Below are 27,784 nucleotides of genomic sequence, written 5' to 3'. Positions count from 1 at the left end.
AAAGAAGCTTTTACTATCTTTATTCTCATACCCATCCATTAGGTAGCATATTGAGACCAAATGTTCAGGAACTTAAGAACAGATGTCTTTGCTAATAGAAGTAACATTTTTGCCAAAATGGCATAAGAATTGTGCATGTCCATCCATCTTAAAAATTATGATATTTTTCACACACACACAAAAGACAAATTGAAAAGTTTGGAACTCAAGCTTTTCTCAAGAGAAGAGAAAAGCTTTGTCTTGAAAGCTCTATAGAGTTGCTCTGATTCACAATATATACTTTTGGTAAGAGCACAGACTTACACAAAAACATAGAATTAAATTCTTCCTCTGTTCTTTATTAACAATATTATCAAGCCACTTTTTCAATCTATATGACCTTAATTTTGTACTCTATGGAATGATGTCTGACTACTTATATTCTAGGCAAATTTTGTAATTAATTTGAAATATTTTATATGATGCTTTAGGTGTCTTTTATTTGACAGACAATCAGCATTCAAGAATTATCAGTTGTCATTATCACTATTATTTTCATATTAAATAGAGAGGTGACAATGAAGCCTGGAAATAGTCTAGAACACCTATTCCTGATACAGAGAGAAAAGCAAAAACATAGTACAGTGGCATTTGACCAGAATCATTAACATATTTTAATTATGTTTTAATGTAGTTCTTGTTAGAACTGAAAATTAGGCTACTTGCCTTTATCATGCAAAGCAACACTTAGACATCTCTCTGGGTAGTCAAACCCCAATACCATCACCATCAGAAAGGAATTTCTATTTAGGGGGTGCTCTTTTGGAAACTTCACAGGCTCTTATAAATCGAGGACCTTCATGGTTTGAAACGCGAACATTTGAGAAAGAATCTTCACTTATCATTATCACTAATTGCTTTATGTCAATCTGTATTCACATTCAAGACTCTAATATCTTGAAATTCATTTTGCCTACTTACAAGAGAATTGGCAATTTAATTAACAGAGACATTCCTTTTGGCTTATTGTGGTAAAATATACATAAAATTTACAGTTTGACCATTTTTAAGTATACAGTTTTGTGGCATTAAGCATAGTCCCATCGTCATGCAACCATCAGCATCATTCTTCTCCAGAATTTGTCTTCCCCAGTTAAGTGCTAACTCCCTTCACCCCTCCCGCTACCCCTTGGTGACTGTCATTCTACTTTCTGTCTCTGTGAATTTGTTATTCTAGGAACCTTATACAAAATCAATCATGCAACTTTGTCCTTTTCTGATTGATTTATTTCACTTAGCTAATATTTTCAATGTTGTAGGATGTGTAAAAATTGCTTTCCCTTTTAAGGCTGAAAAATGTATAGATCACATTTTGTTGATCTGATCATCTGTTGGTACACACTTTGGTTACTTTGAGCATTTGGCTATTGTGAGTAACACTATTATGAGTATGAATATACACATAGCTGTTTGAGTCCCTGCCTTCACTTATTTTGGGGATATACCCAGTAGTAGAATTGCTAGATCATATACAGACACACTCTTAATTCATCATCTTTGCAAATTATTTTGTTGATTAAAAGAACACAGTGTATCTCTTCTTTGTACTATAAAAAAGTTTACCATTTCTCTAAAGACAACCCAAAGTACTTGACTAGATGGGGGTGGAAGTGTATTTACTTACTTGTTTACTTAGCTAGCTTATTAGTTAGATGGTTAGTAAGTACTACAAAGTACTGTTTCAAAAGAAATTGACAGCAAGATGTTCATACCTTGACTTACTGAGAATATATTTAATTAGGTTATTCTCTTAATTCAGTATCCTTCAGGCTAGCTTTCTGGGTAAAAATCACTTACTTTAGATATCTATTTGAATGATGTTAAAAAGATACAACTTTATGTAGCCAATTTGCTATTAAGGAAAAGATCAGAAATGTGTATTTTCCAATAAAGGAGGGTTGTGTTGGAAAGGAATGACAAAGCATGGCCAACCTATGCAGAAATTGGCAGTCATTTGAAAATATTAAGTTATTTGAAAATCATTCTCTTATCTCCATACAGATTGCTTTTGGAAAATGAAAAACACAGATATATGTAAAGAAGAAAATGGCAATAATAAATATATCCATTGGCCAAAAGTAGCCACTATTAACTATTTGGCATATTTCCTTCTAGTCATTTTTATATAGATTTAAAGAAATTAAATTTACCCAAGATAGTTAAACATATGTATTCTTTATCCATCATTCAAAAAGTAAAAAGGACACATAAAAATTGTGTAGTGATTTTACTGTTCTATAATAGTCCTTGCTATAGTTCACTGAACCTCTGCAGATAATTTATCTAGACAGATATATTTGTTACAATGTGATTTTACTTTGGATTTATTTACATCTTAAAAATACTACTATGCTGAATTTTATCTACAAAAAGCAAAAGTGAAATTGAAATAAATTTTTAATTCAAATAAATATATGTTGAAGATGAAGTTAGTTTCTTAGCTATATTATTTAATTTTCAGTAGAAATAACTCCCAGCTATTTAGGATAAGGACATTAGTGTTCTTATATTTGATCCAACTTCTTCTGCCTCCCAATCTCAATTGTTAGTCTTAACTTTACAATGTCTAGTTTGTAGCATTAACATTTCTGTTCTACATCTAACGTTTGCATATGTTTAGATTTATCTTACATCTTTATTACATTCATACTACTTGTCAGTCCTTTTAATGTTTTTTTTGTCTTAGTCAGTTTAACTATAATTGGCTAAATATTTTAGATTTATTTTTAAAAATAGGTTTAATAGAAAGTACAGATATAGAACTTACATATGTGGTGATTTAGTGAATAACAAAAGAGGCATTTTAATTTAATTTGGAAAATATAACTTTATTGATGCATTTGAGTAGACATTTTCTTTTTTTTTGTAAGATTTTATTCATTTATTTGAGAGAGTAAGGGAGAGAGTGAGGGAGCACAAGTGGGGAGAGGGGCAGAGGGAGAAGCAGGCTCCCCACTGAGCAGGAAGCCAGATTCAGGGCCCCATCAAAGAACTATGGGATCATGACCTGAGCAGAAGGCAGATGCTTAACCAACTAAGCCACCCAGGCACCCCTTGAGGAGACAATTTCAAAATAAATTTAGATTCATTCCTTCCCCATATGTCAAGATAAAATCAATATGTATGGAGAATTTCACTGTAAAAAGAATTTATTTACAGACAAATAATTGGAATGTATATTTTAACCTTGGAGTAAGGAAGATTTTTCCAACAATGACCCCAAAATTAAACTATTATGTAATAAATATAAAATACCTTCACATGCAGAGAAAATGCCATTTGTAAAATGCAAAGATGAATTTAAATAAATATTTATAACTCATATACCAACAGAATATATGCAGAGATTATAAGAAATTAAAAACTTTTTAGTAAACCAACCAATGCACTATGTTTATTTACCTATCCTAGTTACCAAATGTCCATCTCTGTGTTGGACTCCTTTAGGATTGCACTTTCTTTCCACTTGGATTAAATATGATTATGTGATGTGCTTTGGACAGTAAAATATGTACAGTAGTGATGTGTATCACTTCTGAGGTGAAACTTTTGGCTCAACTGCATCCTCAATTTTATTTCAGTGCTCATGAAAGTACATGTGAAGACTGAACATTGGTAAGCCCGTATTCCTTATAGATTATGACCAGCAAAACTCCTAGTCAACTTGTGATATTTGGCACAGTTAATAAACAAATTCTGATTTCTATAGCTACTTGAATTATAAACCAAGAATTTTTTTAAATTAGAGCATAAACTAGTCCTTCCTGATTGATACACAGTATCTAACAGAAGACTCAATAAAAGACAAGCCATCTAAAGTGCATTACATGTATTTTAGAACATTTTGAAATTTTAGAACATCTTGAAATTCCAGTGTATTGTGCAATCTAGTACAAGGATAAATGTACTACTTCTGGAGCAAAAGCTAGAAGTAATTCACTCTTGAATAGGAATATATTCATCAATAGGTAAACTGACATCTTTGTGTCTGCCAATATCACTGAAAAAAGGAATCAGAGCGTGGGTCACACTCTAGGTTGAAAGGCAGTATTGAATTGAACAAAGTGAAAGGTCTGTTTTAAATTGAAGAGCCAGGGCGCCTGGGTGGCTCAGATGGTTAGGCGTCTGCCTTCGGCTCAGGTCATGATCTCAGGGTCCTGGGATCGAGTCCCGCATCGGGCTCCCTGCTCCTTGGGAGCCTGCTTCTCCCTCTGCCTCTCTCTCTCTGTCTCTCATGAATAAATAAATAAAATCTTTAAAAAAAATAATAAATAAATAAATTGAAGAGCCAAAACAAGTCATTACATGTGCTACAAATCCTTGTGATCACTCTAATGGGTAATCATGAGATTCCTTTATCCCTTTCCTCAATGTCACCTATCTGAAAATATCCTGATGTTCTGAGACTAGTAAATCCTCTCTTGAGGACACTTTTCCTCAATTATATCACTCAAAGGAAATCCCATGTACGTTGTGTTTCAGAGCAATGGTGAAAATTAAAAATTTCCCTAATCAGCCAAGAATCTATGCTAGGAGATAGATTACTGAAGTTTACACTATATTTTCATGATTAAATCATTGCCAGATCATCAACAACACAAAGTAAGGAGCCTATTTCACCCAATTTCCTCAAAATTATTCTTTAATAGCTGAAGAAGCAAGCAGTAAATGTAGCTACTATGTAAGTAAAAGGTGAATATCTAATGTATATTGTTTTCTGCCATATTTTTATTAACTACTTGGAAATGATGACAGATATATATATCTCTCTCTATATGTATATATAGAGAGAGCGAGACTCTAATTATAATTAAGAACACTTCACTGCTTGTTTTAATTTTTATATATATTTTAAAACTTTTATGAATCTTCAAAAGCAAGAAAACATAATCAAAACATACCAGTGAGTCATCTCTGATTTTGACAGTTTTTGATATTTCATCTTGAGATAATTTATATATATATATGTTTATATTTATGTATATATAAACATATATATATATATCTTGAGGATAATTTTATATAATATATATAATTATATATTATCCATCTTTTGAGGATTAATTCTTTCTTTTTAAATATTGGCAGTTTTATTTCCTTATTTTCTGTTTGCATTAACTACAAGAATTCCTAGGTAAAAATTTGAGACAAGAGAAACTGCTTCTTAATTTATGTTAGTTATCTACTCATTTAGGAGGTATTCCTCCTTCATGTATTAAATTCTTACTAAATTTTATCATTCTATTATATTTATAATAGTCTGGACTGAAATATATATTCTCTTTTTAAATTTTATTTAAATTCAATTAACATATAGTATAGTATTAGTTTCAGAGGTAGAATTTAGTGATTCATCAGTTGCATATAACACCCACTCCTCATTACATCAAATGCTCTCCTTAATGCCCATCACCCAGTTATCCCATCCCCCTAACTACCTCCCCTCCAGCAACCCTCAGTTTGTTTCTTGTAGTTAAGAGTCTCTTATGGTTTGTCTCCCTTTCTAATTTTGTCTGATTTTATTTTTCCCTCCCTTCCCCTATTACCCTGTTTTGTTTCTTAAATTCCACATATGAGTGAAATCATATAATAATTGTCTTTCTCTGATTGACTTATTTCGCTTAGCATAATACCCTCTAGTTCCATCCACATCGTTGCAAATGGTAAGATTTCTTTTCTTTTTAAAGATTTTATTTATTTGACAGAGAGAGACACAGTGGGAGAGGGAACACAGCACGGGGAGAAGGAGAGGGAGAGGCAGGCTTCCCGCTGAGCAGGGAGCTCGATGCGGGGCTCGATCCCAGGACCCTGGGACCATGACCTGAGCTGTAGGCAGGCTTAACGACTGAGCCACCCAGGTGCCCCAAGATTTTTCTTTTTCTTTTTCTTTTTTTTTTTTGTGAAGTATCTTATATTCTGTCATCTCAATTCTCAGGTTTGAATCCAAAACTTTTCGCTTACTAGAGTGTTTTAGACAAACCCTTTACCAAAAATGAATCTTTTTTTTAATTTAAATTCAAGTTAGTTAAAATATAGTTTAGTATTGGTCTCAGGAATAGAATTTAGAGATTCATCACATATATACAACACCCAGTGCTCATCACAACAAGTGCCCTCCTTAATGCCCATCACCCATTTAGCCCATCCCCCCACCTCCCCTCCAGCAACCCTCAGCTTGTTCTCTATCTTTAAGAGTCTCTTATAGTTTCACCCCCTCTCTGTTTTTATTTTATTTTTCCTTCCCTTCCCCTATTTTCATCTGTTTTGTTCCTTAAATTCCATATATGACTGAAATCATATGGTATTTGTCTTTCTCTGACTGACATATTTCACTTAGCATAATACACTCTAGTTCCATCCACATCATTGCAAATGGCAGATTTCAGGTTTTTTGATGGTCAAGTAATATTCCATTGTGTATATATACATACATACATATATATCACCTCTTCTTTATCCATTGATGGACATTGGGCTCTTTCCATAATTTGACTATTGTTGATAATCCTGCTATAAACATTGGGGTACAGGTGCCCCTTAAAATCAGCACTTTTGTATCTTTTGGATAAATACTTAGTAAACAATTGCTGTACATAGGGTAGTTCTATTTTTAACTTTTTGAGGAAACTTCATACTGTTCTCCAGAGTGGCTGAACTAGTTTGCATTACCACCAATAGTGCAAAAGTGTTCCCCTTTCTCTGAATCCTTGCAAACATCTGTTGTTTCTTGAGTTGTTGATTTTAGCCATTCTGACAAGTGTGAGGTGGTATCTCATTGTGCTTTTGATTTGTATTTCCCTGAAGTTGAATGATGTTGAACATTTTTTCATGTGTCTATTAGCCATTTGTATGTCTTCTTTAGAGAAATGTCTGTTCATGTCTTCTGCCCATTTCTTAACTGGATTATTTGTTTTTTGGGGTGTTGAGTTTGAGGAGTCCTTTAGAAATTCTGGATACTAGCCCTTTATCTGATATGTCATTTGCAAATATCTTCTTGGATTCCATTGGTTGTCTCTTAGTTTTGTTGATTGTTTCCTTCACTGTGCAGAAGCTTTTTATCTTGATGAAGTTTCAATAGGTCAACAGATCATTTTTCCTTTTGTTTCCCTTGCCTCAGGAGATGTTTTCACAAAGATGTTGCTGTGGCCAGGGTCAAAGAAATTGCTGCCTGTTTTCTCCTCTAGGATTTTGATGGTTTCCTGTCTCACATTTAGATCTTTCATCCATTTTGAATTTATTTTTGTGTATGGTGTAAGAAAGTGGTTCAGTTTCATTCTTCTGCATGTAGCTGTCCAGTTTACCCAACACCATTTGTTGAAGAGAATTTTCCATTAGATATTCTTCCTGCTTTGTTGAAGATTAATTGACCATATAGTGGTTGATCCATTTCTGGGTTTTTTATTCTGTTCCATTGATCTATGTGTCTGTTTTTGTGCCAATATTATGCTGTCTTGGTCATTACAGCTTTGTAAGACAGCTTGAAATACAGGATTGTGATGCCTCCTGCTTTTCTTTTCTTTTTTAACATTACTTTGGCTATTTGGGGTCTTTTGTGGTTCCATACAAATTTTAGGATTGTTTATTCCAGCTCTGTGAAAAATGCTGGTGCTTTGATTGGGATTGCATTGAATGTGTAGATTGCTTTGGGTAGTATAGACCTTTTTAATAATATTTGTTCATCTAATCCATGAGCATGGGATCTTTTTCCATTTCTTTGTGTCCTCTTCAATTTCTCTCATAAGCGTTCTATAGTTTTCAGAGTACAGATCTTTTACCTCTTTGGTTAGGTTTATTCCTATGTATCTTATGGTTTTTGGTGCAATTATATATGGGATCAATTCCTTGATTTCTCTTTCTGCTGCTTCTTTTTGGTGTATAGAAATGCAACAGATTTCTGTATGTTGATTTTATATCCTGCATCTTTGCTGAATTCATGTATCAGTTACAGCAATTTTTTGGTGGAGTCTTTCAGGTTTTCTACATAGAGTATCATTTCGTCTCCAAAGAGTTAAAGTTTGACTCTTCCTGGGCGATCTGGATGCCTTTTATTTCTTTGTGTTGTGTGATTGCTGAGGCTAAGACTTCCAGTACTATGTTGAACAACAGTGTTGAGAGTGGACATCCCTGTCATGTTCCTGACCTTAGGGGGAAAACTCTCAGTTTTTCCCCATTGAGGATATTAGCTGTGGGTGTTTACCAGAAATGAATCTTAATTTACTCTTTAGTAAAATAGAAATAAATTTTCCTAAATCAGAGTATAGCTTTGGACATTAAAGAAGAGATGCAACTCCAGGCATGGTAAGTAAGTTTTGGTAGATATTAATCTAATGTTATCTATTTTAATATCTTACTAAGAAAACAAATTAATCTGTGCTAATGGAAAGCATTGGAGGCCTCAAATCAGGCTGACCCTGTATGCAAGAGTTATGGACTTTGTTATTACATGTACTTCAGCTAAGAAACTTTCTAGAGATTTTGGAGGGAGTCAATAATACATAGTGGGTGTGATTTTGATCTTATGTAACTCAAACTGCAAAGACATTTGCTTTTATCACATAAGTGTGAGGTCAGTCAAGAGTGTAGTATAATTGGTGATTATAAAACAGAGTCAAGTTAACTGTCTCAAGAAGAATCAGACTGTGCCTAATATTCCCTGCCTTCTAGAAATTATTTTATGTCTTAGTTTTTTGAATAATTAAGAATTGAGTTTCTAATAATGAATTATTGTGATAATCACAGACATTTTAGTTAAAATGTATTAAAACAAAATTTTATTGAAATATGCAATCTGTTCTTTTGAGTATATGTAATTAATAAAGTAATTATATGTAATTAATAAAGTAATTAATATATGGAGTCACATTTACCTCTACTTGTATCATAAGCTACAGAGATAGTGATCTCATGGTTGAGAGACTAATAATATAGAAAGTGACATGGCACACTGGGTTTTCTTTGAAATATAATTCTGACATTTACTTTGAAATACCAGTAGCAGTGAGAGGCCATAGAGCCATAAATCAATTTTCAAGAACAATAAGGGTATATACATTGTGATTCTGTTTTAAAGAAGAGCCACTTTTCTTATTTGGTCTCTCAAATAAGTAGCAGTGTTGATGGTTTGTTGTTTATATTGTTATTGTTTTTTCTTTTGGAATTTAGTTTCCATAACTCCTAGGAAATAATAACATTTAGACATAGTGCCATCTCCATATTCAGTGTCTCTAAGAGATACCATTTAATCAGTTCTTGGAAAAATCTTGTGAAGAACATTTTTTTTTTCTAAAGGTTTTATTTATTTATTTATTTGACAAAGAGAGAGAGATAGTGAGAGCAGGAACACAAGCAGGGGGAGTGGGAGAGGAAGAAGCAGGCTTCCTGCGGAGCAGGGAGCTCGATGTGGGACTCAATCCCAGGACCCTGGGATCATGACCTGGGCCGAAGGCAGACGCTTAATGACTGAGCCACCCAGGCGCCCTTGTGAAGAACATCTTTAAACATTTTATGTAAGTGAAATTTAAAACTCTGATGGATTTCTAGCATAAGTATGGAAATAGAATGCCACTGATATTCTCAAAAAAATTTAAAGCATACTTGAACTAATAGTAAGAGAAGGTGGCACTGTATTTTCAAAAACAAAACACAACATTAATATTGGTGATTTCATATGTATTGTCCCTGAGCTCTGATAAAGGAGAGAGAAAATTACACTAATGACTAATATTTGTCAAAGTGCATCCTGGATATTTTCTTTCACATTTTTTTTTCATTAATTTTTACCATAAATCATTGAGGGAGGTATAACCATTGTTGTTTTAAAGAAGAAACAGGCTTAGAAAAGAAAGGTGATATTTTAAAGGGCATCAGTTAACATAGTTGTAGAAATAGAATTTTTTTTTATTTTTTATTTTTTTTTTAGATTTTATTTATTTGAGAGAGACAGAGATAGTGAGATAGAGAGCACAAGTGGGGAGGAGAGGGAGAAGCAGGCTCCCCACAGGCTCCCCAAGCAGGGGGCCCGATGCGGGACTCGATCCCAGGACCCTGGGATCATGACCTGAGCTGAAGGCAGACGCTTAACTGACTGAGCCACCCAGGCGCCCTAGAAATAGAATTTAAACTCAAATTGTTTGACTTGAAGTCTAGTGTTCTTTTGACTAAAATCATTTGTTCTGCCATTTACAAAAGGTCTGAGTATGACAATGAGTAGAATTTTACTCTAAAAGTGTATGCTGTTACCAATATAAAATTTTAAGTTTCTGAGACCACTGAGAAACTGAGGCATCATTTAGTGACGGTGAGTGGACATATACATGATGGTGAGAAGTTCATCTTGTATTGGGTAAGCTTGTCTATGATGTACGTGTAATGGGTTAAGCTATATATAAAGGTCTGAGGTAGATATGGGAACAGGCAGTAGGGGACCTTGAATGTGGTAAAGGATACAGATATATAAACAAATTTATATAATAGAAATAAAAATTAAATAAGTAAATTTAAAATGTCATTAGACACGCAAAGCCTCCTCTTGGTGACACTGGGCAGGTTACTTTAGTTTTTTCGTCTGTAAAGTGTAGGTGAAGATAATGTCTAGCTTATGGAAAGGTATGAGGAATACATTTTAAGAAGAATGGCTTTGATAGTGTCACAAGTTCTGGTCTCTTCAGGAGGTTCCAGGGGAAAATTTGTTTATTCCTTGCCTATTCCAGAATCTGGCAGCTGTTGGCTTTCAGCCACATCACTTTAATTTATGCTTCTCTTCCCTTCTTCTCTATCAAATCTCCCTCTACCTCCTCCTGATGAGGACTGCTATTACATTTAGGATTTATCTGGATAATCCAGGATAGTCTCCCCATCTTGAGATCTTTAATTTAGTCACATCTGCAAAGTCCCTTTAGCCATGTAAGGTAACGTAGAAAAGTTCCATTGATTGGAGCCTGTGTGCATTTGGGGACTATCTTTCCATCTAACTCAAATGCATGTGTATATGTGTAGTCTCAGTGAATCCTCTAAACACCCAAATCCAGCTTGCTGCCTATTTATCCATTTTATATGTGAAGAAATAAAGAAACAGAGATTAAATAGGAGTTCACACAGTAAATTGCAGAGCTAGAACTGGATTCTCAAACACCTTACTCTAGTAATCACTCAGAATGCCACACAATGCCCAACTAGAAGAAAATCATTAAACAAATAAAGGATCCCCAAAAGGTGTGTAACAAGAAAATCATAATGAATGTATGTAAAAATATATGTGAGGATATAAAGGTATAAAAATGATTTTTTTTTTCATTTTAGAATCATTAATCCCTAGATAATAAGCCAAAGACTTACTTAGGATAGCAGAACAAAATGTAAATGCTGTCAAACATGATAGTTAGTAAAGTAAATATGAACAGAAATAGAGAAGAAAATTGGATGAAAATGTGGGAATGACAATTGCTTACTTTATAAAATGAGGGACAGGAAATCCTATACATGCTATAAAAAAATGGTAATTCATTATGAAGTCAGCAAGGTAATAGAAGTAAAAAAAAATAGTGATGTAGCCATAAAAGCTTTCAGTCACCAAAATAAAACTATATTTAATGCATAATGTAATGGCCACATGGAAAACAAATGAACAGGAGGACACTTTGCTGCCTGATATTTAATATTAAGTCAATATCCCAGGGGTCACAAAAAATTTCAAAACGTCTGTTTAATTGTAGGAAATGTAACCTTTAGCAAAGTATATCACTACTTAATAAACAAGTTTAAATTCAGTTTTGCAGTAGTTTATTACATGACAAAATGTAAAGGAAAGGAAAATGTTTTCTTGTGTAAATGGATGAGACACTGTGACAGAGCTAATTAGGCTCTTGGGAAAATTTATGCACAGCTAATAATAAGCAGAGCTAAATGTTGTCTTAATTTACCCTCAATCTCTCCCCCCCCCAAAAAAAATATGTTCATTCAGGTTGCACTAATTGAGCCAACAACAATTAACTCCTCTTTTCTGGATACATCCCCAAACTAACATACAGAAACTGAGCTATTGCCAAAGAGCAAAATTTGTTTTGTTTTGTTTTTCCATGTATCTTTTAACATGTATCAAAATTTGTTGTATTTAAAGATAAAGCAGATGCACAGAATTCAGAAATTTATTTTTTCTCTATATGGCATTTTGATTGTTGATTTTTACCTTTTAATATGGCATAACAGAGAGTAAAAAGGATTTATAATTACCAGTATTATCAAATGGGGTTAGACAAGTACTCTCAAATAATGTTTGTGAGTGTGTGAATCCAAATGCCCCTTGATGTGAGGCAATCTCTTTATAGCTCAAAAATTTTAATATCTTTCATCGCTCCTAAATGTGTCTGTTTGAGAAGCATGCACAGACATTGGCAATGATATATCAAAGAAATTAATTAAAAGAATATAAATCAGATTTCGTGTAAATGACCCAAAACTGGACACTGATTCACATATTTTATCTGTAAAAATTGATATATCACTATGTATACTAAGTGGAATAATGTTTTCAAAATTGAGCATGATAGTTATGTCTGGGCAGATTTATATCAATCTTCAAACTATCTTTTTGATGGTAAGACTGGATTATTTTCTAATTTATAGATTATTATTTGAAGGGCTTATTATGAGTCTGTGTTATTTTGGAGATAAAATTATTTTAACATTGTATGATAAACCTCATTAATAGAACAATTTAAATGATCTTAAAGGACACACTTGGCCACATGAAGTTTAAATTAATAAATCAAGGGAATGGATGAATTTAACTTACATGATAAAAACTGAATTACACTCTTTTGATATTAAAAAATAAACACACCAAAAAGTAATGCTAGTAATGCTGTTAGAAATACATATTAATGAAGGAAAACAACATAAAAGGAAAATAGTGTACTGGTAACAATAGGATTGAGAAAAGTTATGATGAATAGGAGTCCAATCCTGGAGATCTTCGGAGCTAGATACAATTTTTTGTCAAAGTCACTGATTATGTTAGATGGTGAATTCAAAGTTACTAATTGCATGATTAAAATAAACTATAGGGAGGAAGGGAAGCACCCATGAATCAATAATTTTGATTATTTCATTTCCATGGACTTGAGTTACATAAGAAAAATTGAAAAAAATATTATTATATAAAACTAATACCCTAAAACATTCTTAAATATGTTTTAGTTTTTAATATTAAAGCTTTCTTGTTAAACTCCACCGTGTATACACAAAACAGAGAAACAAATACTCAAAAATGTTATTAGGAATTTTATATAGATTGTGTTCTTAGACAAGTATTCACTCCTTTTCTGTAATATTTAAACTTTTTATAATCATGATACTTCCTTGAATCTTAAATATTCAATAAAATATATCTGGACTAAAAAACTTTAAAATATAAACTACAAGGAGTTTTTCTAGACACATTTGAAGGTCATTGGAACTTTTTATCTGCAATTCTTCTATTCTTTTTGATATTGTACAATAGAGACTAATGAAGGAAAATGATTCTCTTTACCACAAATTTAAGTTACAATTAATTAAAATGAGTGTTTAATTGTGGACAATGTCTCCCCCATTGACCACATGCCAAGGTCACTCTGAGCATTTTTATTTCTGTGAAGGGATATGTTCATGGAATATATATTATGTTATAGTGACTAAAAATCACCAATCTGACTTTCCAAATTCTGGAGTAATCAGCAGGTACAGTTGATAACATTTATGTATATACATATTCTCTAAGGCATTATGATACAAATGAATGTAGCAAAAAATATATGGCTTTCCCCCTTTAAAGAATTCATAGCCTTGGGAAATAAGACATGTGACGAAGTATAGATAACATGCTACTTTATTGAGTTATCTATAAAGCTTAGTGGAATTGCTGTGAAGCTGATGTGGGCAAGCAGCAATGGATAATCATTTTGGGTGTTCACAAATGAGGAAAAAAAAATGTTGCACATTAGATCAAAAGGAAATGATATACCTGTAAGAAAGTTCAGCACATGTAAAGCCATAATACCAGCATTTAAATATTCATAAGTTAATTAAATATGTATGTTTTTTAAGATCTCAGCATATATAAATCACTTGTAGGTTTCAGTGATGCATCAAATGTGATGCATAGTGTCTAAAAATAATGCGTCTATGACAGAAGGACAATATGGGAAAATGTGCACAGTATACTTTCATAAATTTCTATGGCTACACTATGATCTATGGGGTCCACTAAGGCAGAGAGGGGAAAGTGATCCCTTCTCTTTTGGAGAACCTAGACTGTTTTTCTGAGGAAGTGACTTTGTGTTGGTCCTTGAAAGAAATGTAAGCTATAAAAAAAAATACACCAGGTAGAAAAAGGAATGGAGGGATGAGGATTCTGTTAGTGGAAGGGTAGGGCTAAAAATACAGAGTCCACGGCCTGACTGGCCTTTCACTTTTGATCATGCATCCATAATCTTTGCTTTGTAAAATCGGAAGGAATGCATTCACATTATAATTAATGCTGGCATGCTGAAGCCCTAAATGCACTAATGCAAAAAAAGAAAGACAAAAAGAATATGAAAACTCAATATAGGTATATTTTTATATTTATAAATAATGTATATCTACTATTGTATTTCTAGTGATACACTATAGAACATTTTTAAAGGGATAAGCATGAAATAAATGATATATTTCAATTTTTGATCTATTATAAAGGTTTTGGCTATCCTCTGGGTTTGAGTTTGTAAATATCTGCAGCTAGGCTTTAATGATAATATTAATACACTGTATTCTTTTTTAATAGATTGTATTCTGAAGGAGAGATTTATTTATTTTAAATTACCATACATTACATCATTAGTTTTTTTTGTTTTTTTGTTTTTTTTGCTTTCTCCAGATAACTTTAATGTGGTTGTTTTTTTTTTTCTTCTTCTTTTATTTATTTATTTATTTATTTATTTATATTCTTATGTTAATCCCCATACATTACATCATTAGTTTTAGATGAAGTGTTCCATGATTCATTGTTTGCGTATAACACCCAGTGCTCCATGCAGAACGTGCCCTCTTTAATACCCTTCACCAGGCTAACCCATCCCCTCACCCCCCTCCCCTCTAAAACCCTCAGTTTGTTTCTCAGAGTCCATAGTCACACATGGTTCATCTCCCCTTCCGATTTCCCCCCCTTCATTTTTCCCTTCCTACTATCTTTTTTTTTTTTTTAACATATAATGTATTACTTGTTTCAGAGGTACAGGTCTGTGATTCAACAGTCTTATACAATTCACAGCACTCACCATAGCACATACCCTCCCCAATATCTATCACCCAGCCACCCATCCCTCCCACTCCCCTCACGGATTTATTTTTAACAATAATAGACACAGGGTTCCTGGGTGGCTCAGTCGTTAAGCGTCTGCCTTCGGCTCAGGTCATGATCCCAGGGTCCTGGGATCAAGTCCCACATCAGGCTCCCTGCTCCGTGGGGAGCCTGCTTCTCCCTCTCCCACTGCCCCTGCTTGTGTTCCCTCTCTTGCTGTGTCTCTCTCTGTCAAATAAATAAATAAATCTTTAAAAAAAATTATAGACACAAATATCTATCTCAGATTGTCTTTTTTGATAATTCCAATACTTTTGACAACTTCTCAAATCTGATTTAATTGTATTATTTCAAGCCTATAATATAGCTAATGACTTATCTGTGTTTTCCATTTACTTATAATTCTTACTCGCATTGTATGTGTTATATTCTTCCTGGAGTTCCTTTTCTTTTTCTTCCAGATACTTGGTATCATGAGGGTTAAATTTAGTTACATATTTTGTTTCTATGAACTCACATACCTCAGACATATAAACTAAAAAAACACTATATTAAAACAGAGGGAAAATACTAAAACCCTTTATGTTGAGACTTCCACTCTTCCTCATATGTAGGTAACATATCAAAGCTATTATATGGGCTAATTATTTTTCTGTAAGTATCAGCATTCTAAATATCTCTTAAACAAATGCACTTCTTCATTTTTATTAAAATACTCTAGAGAGGTATCATCCTCATTCTTCATTGTATTGCATTGAAGTATTGGAATCAATTGCAAAAAAAAAATCTGATCAAATCTTGGAAAGGCATGCATGATATGTTTGATAGCTTGGATATTATTGGAAGTCAATAAAAGTTGATGGAAAAAATATTTTTAAAAACTGACATGACCAGAATTTTTGGTTGGATGGACAACTCTCTGGGACAAAGTAAGGTGGAATGGAAAAAAGAGTCACTTTTGTGATGCAGTTTAGCACCCCTAATTCCTATCTAGGTCATATTTTTTCCTCTTCAAGATCCAACTCAAGTAAGAAAGTAATACCAACAATTCATTGACATCAGTTTATCAGTTATCTGGCAAATCACTGAGAGACTGAATTATATAAACTATGATGAGGTAAGAAGTTGAATGCCACAATGATTAGACAAAAAGTCCCGACTGCCTGGGAAAATGTGCGAAATATGAAAGGCCAGACTTTGAATATAGGCTGCGCTGCCTGGTCCTACTTGACAGTAGATCCCATTCTGATATAAATCTCTAACTTACTGCCTCACCAAATTCAGGAGGAGAACATGACAATAGAACCAGTAGAGGCATAACTTCCTCAAAAGGCCTCTCATAGGCATGACTAGAGAAATGTAGATAATCCATATAATGCTGAGGCTGATTCTCAGGAGCTCTCTCTCTCTCGGCTCTATTGATGAGGAACATTTAAGCTTTTGCCTCACACAGAGATCTATTCTACAAAGAATGAATCTGCTGGAAATTACTGTCCAGTTCACAGTTTTATATGTAACAAAAACCATCAAAGGGATCAGAGTCCTATTTCACAATTCTATACTGAAAGGGAAATGTAGAGCAAGTGGGCACTGAGCATAAAACAAACTTCAAAAAAAAAAAAGTTTATAAAATTTTCAAGTCCAATTTTGTGAATAAGCATATGCAGTGTGGGTGAAGATTACATCATTTCAGCATGTGTGAATTTGCTGGTAAATGTACTGTTTTTTAAAATTAAAGAAAAATTTAAAAAGTAGACCTAGGCCAAAATGATTTTATTTCCTAAATCATTTCATTTATATCATAGAATCTTTTGAATCTCTTAAGAAGTTGAACCAAATTCCATGAGTTCCCAAAATAGAAGGGGCTGTAATTTAGAAAGGATAGTCTTCTTATAGGTATAACCCATTCAGTATTTATCAAACCTACTCTTGACAGCCACATTGTTAAAAGCTAGGGGCAAAAAACCAAATACAAGTGTAAAAGAACAAATGCAAATATAAAAAGGGTACGAGAGCTCAAACTTGATGTTTCTTTGTATCCATACTAACTTGATTTTTCCTAAGAGAGCTTTCTTTCTGCTCATGAGTCAAGAAAGCAAGGAGAGCTTTATATGCAGTTGGAGAAGGAAACGGACTATAAAGAAAGACTTGAAGTACTGCTAACCTGTCCTCATCAAGGTCAACAATGCCATCTTGTTGACAAATCCAATGAGACTTCTGGAAGAATTTGACATTTTTGACCATTCCTTTAATCAGAGAACTCTCTTCTCTTGATTTCTATAATCTCCCAATTTTTGACCCAGTCTATAACTGATCTATTTCTTTCTGGGACTCTGTTCTGTATATGTTAGTTTCCTTTAAGTTTCAAGCCTTTTTTTTTTTTTTGTACCTTCAGAACTCTCTAATTTTTGTGAAAAAGCCCTCTACATGGACTACCAATAGTTTTGCTTATAAATATGCCTTCCTATATTCACATATTTTTTGTGTTTCATACATTATTTCAAGGTTAGATATTGTTCTTTATTTCTTTTACACCTTTCTTGGTTGCTTAGGATAGATGATTCTCACATTGTGTTGATAAATCAGTATGTGCAGTTACGGATTCCTTTTAACAAATTTTAAAATGACAAGTATCTTAAGCAAAGTGGCCTTAAAGATGCACTTGCGAGTAGGTATGTCGTGTCACCCTGTGTTACAAATAGGCCAAATAATGATGCAAAAGTCTAATAAACCAGATGGGCCTTAGAAATTACCTAATTATCTGGATCTATTCTAACATTAAGGACATCCAAGTCCAACAAGACTAAATGACAAATCTAAGGCCCTATATGGAGTTAATATTAGGGGGAAGAATCATGTTTCTAGAGTCATATTCCTATGCTGTCACTCAGCACCTGGCTGGTCACAAGGGATCTACATGAGTCACCTTTCTTCACCAGTTCCTTCCTGTTGTCAATTCCCAGACACTGATCTCTCTGGAAATAATACAAAAGGAATTGTTGAGCATAGTGGCTGAAGGAGAAACTTTACAGCTTTCCTCTCAAACAAAAGGATTAAGTTATTTTAGAAAATGGTTAGTGAGTATCTGGATATAGTCATCACAGGAGAAACATGATTCACTAATTTCTTGCCTTGACTATATTCTCACTCTCCTCCCCTATTCCATTAAAGATTCAGGTTTTAAATATACATAAATACATATAAGTAAGTATTGGTTATAGAATAATTATTTAATTTAGTGATATTCAAGATATTAGATCATGATGTTCACAGCTTCAAGTTGGAAATCATTCAGAAATAATGATTAACATTTGGAAATTAGCCATTCATTGTGGATTCAGAGGAAAAAAACTTTTGCTGAGTGACTCATAAAGGATGCTCATCACATTAATTTTACTACAGTTGGGATGTCACAAAAGCAGAAAGGCTGGTAAAACATTTTGTGGGCTGGTAAATATTTTTCATCTATTTGCATGGTTGACTATCATTTAACAAATTTGTTTTAAAGAGCCCCATGCCAAAGGCAGTAAAATGTAATATGAGGCGATAATAAGCCAATTAAAGCGAATTACTGCCAAGCAAGATAATTATATTTAGGCTTAAATAATTTTGTGCAGTGGATTTATTACTGTGTCACAGTATTACAGGTTAATCAAATGTAGGGCAAACACTAAGAAAATAAAGAACTTATACATGAGATTTAACTTGTATGACAATATGATTGAATTGTTAGAAGAAAATATTTTCATAAATAAGATTATGGTCATATCTATATTCATGTTTTCAGACAATGTAATATATTGTTGCTTTTCAAGACAATATGTTCAATTTGTAAGTGGATATTATGGCTTAATATTAACTAATGTGTATTTTCATACACATTATCGTTTGATATCCACAAATATTTAAGACTTTGTATTTACTGCAATTTTTTAACTCAAGTGGCTCAGAAATTATGTAACATCTTTATTTATTGAAGTATAAATGACATATACTGTTATATTAGTTTCAAGTGTATAATACATTGATCCAACAATTCTATGCATTACTCAATGCTCGCCATGGTAGGTGTAGTCACTTACACAGTTATTACAGTATTATTGATTATATTTCGGATACTGTATTTTTCATCCCCTTGAGTTATTTACTTTGTAACTGGATATTTATACCTCTTAATCCTTTTATGTTTTTCACCCATACCTCACCCACCTTCCCTCTGGTAAACATCATTCTCTAGAGTTACCAGTCTGTTTTTTGGTTTCTCTCTTTTTTTCGTTGTTCATTTGTTTTTTTAAATTCCACATATGAGTGAAATCATAGGATATTTGTCTTTCTCTGACTTATTTCGTTTAGAATTATACCATCTACATCCACCCATGTTGCTGTAAATGGCAAGATTCATTCTTTTTTATGGCTGAATAAAATTCCATTGTATATACATACTACCTCTTCCTTATCCATTCATGTATCAGTGGACATGAGTTATTTCCATAATTTGCCTATTGTAAATATTGCTGCAACAAATATAGGGGTGGATATATCTTCTCAAATTAGTATTTTCATATTCTTTGGGTAAATTCCCATTAGTGGAATTACTGGATCATATCGTAAATCTATTTTTAATTTCTTGAGGAACCTCCACAAAGTTTTCTGCAGTGGCTGTACCAGTTCTCATTCCCACCAACAGTGCATAAGGATTCCTTTTTCTCCACAACTTCGCCAATGCTTGTTTCTTTTCTTTTTGATTTTAGGTGACAGGTGGGAGGTGATATCTCATTGTGGTTTTGATGTGTATTTGCCTGATAAATAATGTTAAGCATCTTTTCATGTGTGTGTCTTGGCCATCTTTCTGTATATCTTCTTTGGAGAAATGTCTGTTCATGTCTTCTGCCCATTTTTAATTGGATTATTTCTTTTTGTTTGTTTGCTTTGGTGTGGTGTTGTGTAAGTTTTTTAGTATGTTTTAGATACCCTTTATTGAATATGTCATTTGCAAATACCTTCTCCCATTCAGTGTGTTGTCTTTTAGTTTTGTTGACTGTTTCCTTTGCTGTACAGAAGCATTTTATTTTGATGTAGTCCCAATAGATTATTTTTTGCTTTTGTTTCCCTTGCACTCACCATAGCACATACCCTCCCCAGTGTCCATCACCCAGCCACCCCATCCCTCCCATCCCCCTCCACTCCAGCAACCCTCAATTTGTTTCCTGAGATTAAGAGTCTCTTATTGATATCTCTAGTTTTGTCCTCCTTTTTTTAAGATTGCTTTGGCTGGTTTCTTTTGTGGTTGCATACAAATTTTAAGATAATTTGTTCTAGTTCTGTGAAAAAATGCTCTTGATATTTTGAGAGGGATTATAGTAAATCTATAAATTGCTTTGGATAGTATGGACATTTTAATAATGTTTGTTTTATCAATCCATGAGCATCAAATATCTTTCCATTTGTTTGTGTTGTCTTCAATTTCTTTCATTATAGTTTTATCCTTTTCAGAGTACAGGTCTTTTACCTCCTTGGTTAAGTGTATTCCTAAGTATTTTGTTATGTTTAGTACAATTGTAAATGGGATTGTAAATGGAAAGTTTTCAGCTATTATTTATTCCAATATATTTTCTGTCCCTATTTCTCTCTCTTCTACTTCTGGGATCCCTAGAATATGGATGTCATTAATTAATTCTCTAAGTCTGTTTTAATTTTTCATTATTTTTTTTAATCTCTCTGCTATTCAGCTTGATATTTTTATTACTCTGTCTAGCAGGTCTCTGAACTGTTTTTCAGCTTCCTCAAGTCTACTATTTATTCCCTATGTTGGATTTTTAATTTCACTTATTGAGTTCTTCATCTCTGATTTGTTCTTTTTTTGTTTTCAGTTTATTTGTTGAGGGTCTCACTGAGGTCCTCCCATGTTTTCTAAAGTCCATTGAGTATCTTTTTTTTTTTTTTTAAAGATTTTATTTATTTATTTGACAGAGAGAGACACAGCGAGAGAGGGAACACAAGCAGGGGGAGTGGGAGAGGGAGAAGCAGGCTCCCCGCAGAGCAGGGAGCCCAATGCGGGACTCAATCCCAGGACCCTGGGATCATGACCTGAGCCGAAGGCAGTCGCTTAACCAACTGAGCCACCCAGGCGCCCCCATTGAGTATCTTTATAACCATTACTTTAAATTCTCTATCAGGCATATTATTTTATTTAGCTCTCTTGCTATGATTTTGTCCTGCTCCTTCCTTTGGGTCACATTACTCTGTTTCCTCATTTTGTCTAATCCTGTGTCTGTTTCTGTGTGTTAGCAAAGTCAGCTACATCTCCTACTCTTAAAAGTAGTGGGGTTTTTTTGTTTTGTTTTGTTTTGTTTTTTATAGTGCCCACACTGCAATGTCCCCTGTTCATCAGACCCTGGAACTTCAAGGGTATTTCCTGTGTGTGTGGGTATACCCTACTGTTGTGGCTGAACCACTTTTGCCTTCAGTCATCTACAATAGCTCTCTTTGCCTTTGCCTGTTGTGGGCAGGGTTTGATACCTGTGTTGTTAGTGGGCCAGTCTGGGACCACCTTGGGCTTGAGTTGTGTCAGACCAGACATTTGTCAGAGATGCAGTAACACTGAACTGCTGGGGTGCTTCCCTCATGTTGTCCCCTGAGAAGCGTTGTTGGTGTGTGGGTCCTACAGTCAGACCAGATGTCTGCCCCCAATCCACTGCTGGGGTGGCAGTGGGAGCACTGTGTGGTTGTCTTCCTCTTTCCCTGGGACAGAAGTCACTTTGTCGTGGTGCTTCCAGGGTTAGGAAATGGCACTTGCCATCTCCTTTGCTCCTGGTCAAGTCTCCCAAAGATACCTGGTCCTCCAGCAACTGCTGTGTGATTAGTAAACTAATCTTCCTCCCTTCTACCCCAGGTGTTTATCAAACTACCGTTTCTATGCTTATCTCCAGGGGACTGTTTGTTATGCTCTCTTTAAGGTGGGGACTCAGTTTCCTCTTGCTCTCCCAGCTTTCCTATAGCTGTGCCCCCTGGTTTTTAAAGTTTGAGCTGTTAAGCCCTCCTGATTGAAGAACTTGCAAAACTAGGCCCTTCTGGGTTTTAAAGCCAAATGTTATGGGGATTTGTCTTCCCTGTCCTGGCTCCCCATGCCTGGGGTGCTTGGTGTTAAGGATCTTTTTCTCATTCCTCTCTATGCCTGCAGCATTCCTCCCTCCTAGGTACAATCTCATGGGTCTGTTTAGCATTTGGCCATGTCTCTGCCCTTCTACCCTCTTCAATGTGGCCTCTTTTCGCATTTAGCTATGGAGTCTGTTCTGCCAGTCTTCAGGTCATTTTCTGGGTTATTTACACTGATGTAGGTGTTATCTAGTTATATCCATGTGACAAGGTAAGCTTGGGATCTTCTTACTCCACCATCATCCTTGACATAAATTTTAAAATTTTTCTTGGGTAAATAATGAGGAATGACAGGGATAAGTCTAGGATAACTATAGAGTTAGCTTTAAAAATTTAGTACCTGTGTCCAGCATAGAGAACCATTACTTAGATCTTCCTTCTAGAGAGAAACTGCTATGAAACGTGTAGATAGTTTAGAGCCTCCAGTAGAAGTACCTTCTGGAACTGCCAGGGCATTTGAGCAAAGACTAAGTATTCTACAGGTAGCTCACCCATGAGGGTTGAGCATTACAGGGTACCAGACCTTGTTGGGTCATTCTTTGTTCTTGGGCTACCTCTTGGTCGGCTGAGACCTCCTGAGACCTGCATCACAGTCCAAGGATCTTCCTACATGTTCCTTTTTATTTTCCCCTCTCATTTAATACTATCAGATCAGTATCATGGTCTGAAAACTTTCCCATCTCATTCCTGATACCTTTCCTTTTACCTTCCACAATTGTAGTGGGGCATAGCCTTGCCACTATCTTCTATATTCCACTCTGAAATCAAATTGTATTTAACTTATTTTTATGACTATGTTTCTGAAGTTGTAAGGCCAATGTTAACATACATTATTATGTAATTTTCTGGATGAGGCATTAGAAATTGCTAAATCTATCCTCTCTCTTTTAAAAGGAGAAGGGAAAATATTAGTAGTCACTTTCAGTATCACACTACTACTGTTTTAGCAAACATTGAAAATACTCTGTATCTTAGTTCATTGTTAGTGTATTATTTATTCATTGCATTGGTGATAGAAATGTTTTGAGAAAAACACCAAAAAATTCAGCCAAAGAAAAAGTTTAATTGCTAAGAAAATCAAATCAGGACTTTAAGTTAGATCTGAGTCAGTTATTGGGAAAAGCTGTATTAACCAATTCTTTTAGTATTTGTGATAATGTTTGCCTTTCTTGAAGAAGAAGAACAACAAAAAAATACAGAAATTGGTTCTTTCCCTTTTCTCATACATAATAAACTCTTCTGTTGTGATAGTATGATTTTAAATCTGTAGTACACTAGAAACTTTAGTTTTTTTGTTTATTTTTTGTTTTTAGTTTTGTCTAAGAAATTGTATCATTGATACTGAAATTCATTTTTATGCCATTTAACACTGACTTTTATTAGTGTCTATGCTGCCACTTCTCACAATTGCAATTTGAGATATTTAAATATAGGCTTGACCTAGTATCTCTCGCAGAATATCAACAGTATTTGCTGGCAATAAATTAGAAATTATTTCATGTTATATAAGCTAGTATTAAAAATTAATTAAAATAGTTCATGTGAGATTCACATATTAATTTTTGTAACATCATACTCCCTTTTAAGTAAAATGAAGGGAATATTGCCCTGATATAATTTTCTTTCCTTTTTTGTTATTTTTGTAACTCAGTAGTTAATCCTTTTAAGTTTCCCTGGCTTGTTTCTCTTCATCTCATCTATGCTTATGTTGGTGTGAAGCAGGACTTACTTCTTGAGCCTATTTCTTTTTTATTTGTATTTATTCTTTGGTGACCTCATGCTCATGACTCTCAAATTTAGATCTCTAACCTTCCTGTCCTTTGAACTTCAAAGCCATGTACCATGTCTACTCGTCATCTATTGAATTTTCAACCTAATTTATCCAAACCAAATTATTCATCTGTCATCCAAACATACTCCCTGATATTGTTTTCCCCATTCCAGAAAACTGCAATACAGTTCTTCCAGGTGCTCGGGGAAGGAACTGTGAACTCATCCTTGATTGCTCTCTTTCCTTCTGTCTTTCACAATATGTTTAGCAAATTGTGTCAGGTGTAACTTCAAAATCAAAATATTTTTTTACTTAACACTTACATAACTAATATTTTGAGCCGAGGCTGAGCTATTGCAAGAGCCTCCTAGAAAATCTTCTTTCTTCTCTTGCTACCACTCCCCTCCTGCAGTAGGCTGCTTTCAATGTAGCAAGTAGAGTGGGTTTTTCCCAAAATTAGGTCAGATAATATCACTACTCTGATAAAAGACACCTAATGGCTTACCATCTCACTCAGAGTAAGTGCAAGCAGTTCCTTCTGTTACTACTTTGCCTTAATTTTCTAAGACTCTCCCCTCTTTAAGTAGATCCCATCTACTCTGGCCTCCTCATGTTTCTCTAACATGCCAGGCATGCTCTCCTCTTAGGGCCTTTAGCCTTCTGCTTGAAATGACCTTTCCAGATGTCACCATGGTTTTTCCCTGCTTCCTTCAGGCTTCTCTTCAGCTTGGCAATTCGTCGCCCCATTCTCTGCTTTATTTTCTAAAGAAAGTATATATATTTGTACCAAAGTCTCACATAAGTAAAACTGAATCATGTATCTGAATTCCTTTATAACTTTGGTTCCACTCTTGCAGTTACAAACTTTTAAAATTACAGTATTACGTGCCTTGAAGCAATTTTATAAGCTGGATTGGGCCATGAAACTTCTCTAATTATTTTAGGATATTGAGGAAAAAAAATAAAAGATTTAAAACATTATGATTTTTCTAAATTTATTATTCTGAGAGATCATGAGATTCTCATACCAGTGTGTTTTCTATATTTCTTTAAGCACAATATTAAGAGCAAAAATATTTTATTATTCCAATTTCCATCTTTTTATATGTAATATGTTGGATATAGTATCTACTCCAAAATGGAATTGTTAAGAATAATTCATTGGCACAATAAAACTAGAGCCAAAGATAATAGGAATAGGAATAATAAGAATTGCTAAAATTAAAGGACAAGGTTGCTATGTATAGGCAATATGCTAATAATTTTAGATAATTTTTTATATTTGGCATTTACATAAATTGATGAAGTAGTTGCTATTATTCCCAATGTATAGATAAAGAAATCGAGACTTCAGCGAACTTAGGAAACTTAGCCATATTTACCTAATGGGTTTCTCGCTGAGCAGGATTCAAGCTAAGCTTTGATTCCAAAGCCCATCCTTATTGCAGTGCCCCACATATTATTCATACTACATAGTCATTTATTGAGAAATCTGAAAATACCAATTTTGAAAATAAAATGGTTATATCTTTCAGATTAATGAATAGCAAATTCTTATCAATGTTCTTTTATAACAATTTCTGTTCTATTCATATAATGAGACTACGAAATATATACATACCTAAATACAATATAATCCTAAATTGAGAAAATGAGAAAGTAATCTACCTATATGGATATAGAAACTCAATTCTGTCAAAATCTATAAGATTTAATTATCTGCAATAATTTTGCTAGTTTTGCTCCTGCCATAATCTTCCATATCCCAATATATATAAAATTATACTTTTCTAACCTGTAAAATTTGTGTTGTCAAGGGTGACAAGAAACTGGCATGCTTCTAAACTGATAATGGGAGTGTGAATTGTTTAACATCTCAGAATAGTGATTTGTCAAAAGTTCTAAAACTTTAAAATGTGCCTAATCTTTGAAACTGCAATCTTAATATTTTGGCTCTATCCTAGGCAGATAATAGGAAAGGAACAGCATGATATATAAAAAAGAGGGGCTTCACAGTGTTACTTATAGTATTAGAAAGCATACAAAAAGTAGATGATTGATTACATATTTTCTGATACATACACATGAGGCCATTAATAATGAAATACTATACTTCCTTTTGATAACAACACATATCACATCACCATCAAGAATGCTCTGACCTTGGAGGAGAGCCCTTTATTTATTAATGTGAGGAAACCAAAGAGATAGTAATGTCTATTCTAATTACTAAAATAATATCACTAAATTGTGTGTATGTTTTATTTAGATCCTGTTTACCTGGTGACATGAAAACATATTTATCATATAAAGATGAATTTAAAAACATAAGATATTATAAGATATTATGTTATAAGATATAAGAAATTCTAGTGGATCCACCCATTGTAGAAACTGAACAGAAAGATGAAAGCAGAGCTAGACTTACTTTGTTATTCACATTGCCCTACATCTTCCCCCTTTATAAAAACCAACCCATATTAAAGATGAACATGGAAAAAACATAAAATAAAAACTTATAAGATAAAAATAAAACTTTCCTGAAAGAATTTAGCAGAAATAACATTCTATTTCCAAAATTAAAAATAAATTATCTTTTTGTATTGTAAACTTAACTGTGAATTATGGGTACATCATTATTTATCATAGACTATAATTTAAACCCAAACACGATACTCATTTTAAATGGTATGCTAGAATTTTCATAACTTTTGTTTTTTTATCTTACAAAGTATACTTAAAATAGTATTTATATTTAATAACAAAATAGTCACATTTATTCTTCTTTTTAATTGATTTCTTTTTACAGTTTTAATTTCAGCCTGTAAATTCCCTCAATACATGTGAAAGTGCCCATTCCACAGGTAATTTAATTTTTAAAAATTATATGTGATGACTGTTTACTAATGCTGCCATCTTCTTATAACATACATTAATCTTTGATATAGTCGAAAGCAGCTCAATTTTAGAAATTTGCTAAAACTATGAGATTTTTCACATTCATGTAGAACTTTCATTTTTCAAAATTTCAAGTTTCTTTTATTAATCTGTGGGGTTGTTCAGTGCCATTATTCATTTAACAAACAACTTACCACCAATAAAGTAGCCCATACCTTCATGTTTGCTTTATCCTCACCCTTGTCATTTATATTATGTCCTTTTAATAACCTATTTTAAAGAGAGTGAATGATTAGTAAATATTCTGAGAAATTTCAAGTGCAAAAATACGGATACTAGAAATTAGCTTTACTCTAATTCAACATGCTTGTCACAGAATATATGTGTTCAGATTCAATTATTGATACAACTATATATCTACTGTTGTACAGATTTCCAGAATTTAATTTGCATAACTGAAACCTTGTATCCATTTACAATAACTCCCCCTTTTCCTCTTTTATTTAGCCTGTGGCAACCATCATTCTACTCTCTGCTTGTATGACTGACTATTTTGCATACCTCATATAAGTGGAATCAAGCAGTATTTTTTCTTTTGTGACTGC

The sequence above is a fragment of the Mirounga leonina genome, unplaced genomic scaffold (genome assembly GCF_011800145.1).
Source record: "Mirounga leonina isolate KUSES-001 unplaced genomic scaffold, KU_Mleo_1.0 Mir_82, whole genome shotgun sequence".
NCBI lineage: Eukaryota > Metazoa > Chordata > Mammalia > Carnivora > Phocidae > Mirounga > Mirounga leonina.
The sequence above is the reverse complement of the archived record's forward strand: the minus strand, read 5'-3'. Positions refer to the sequence as shown.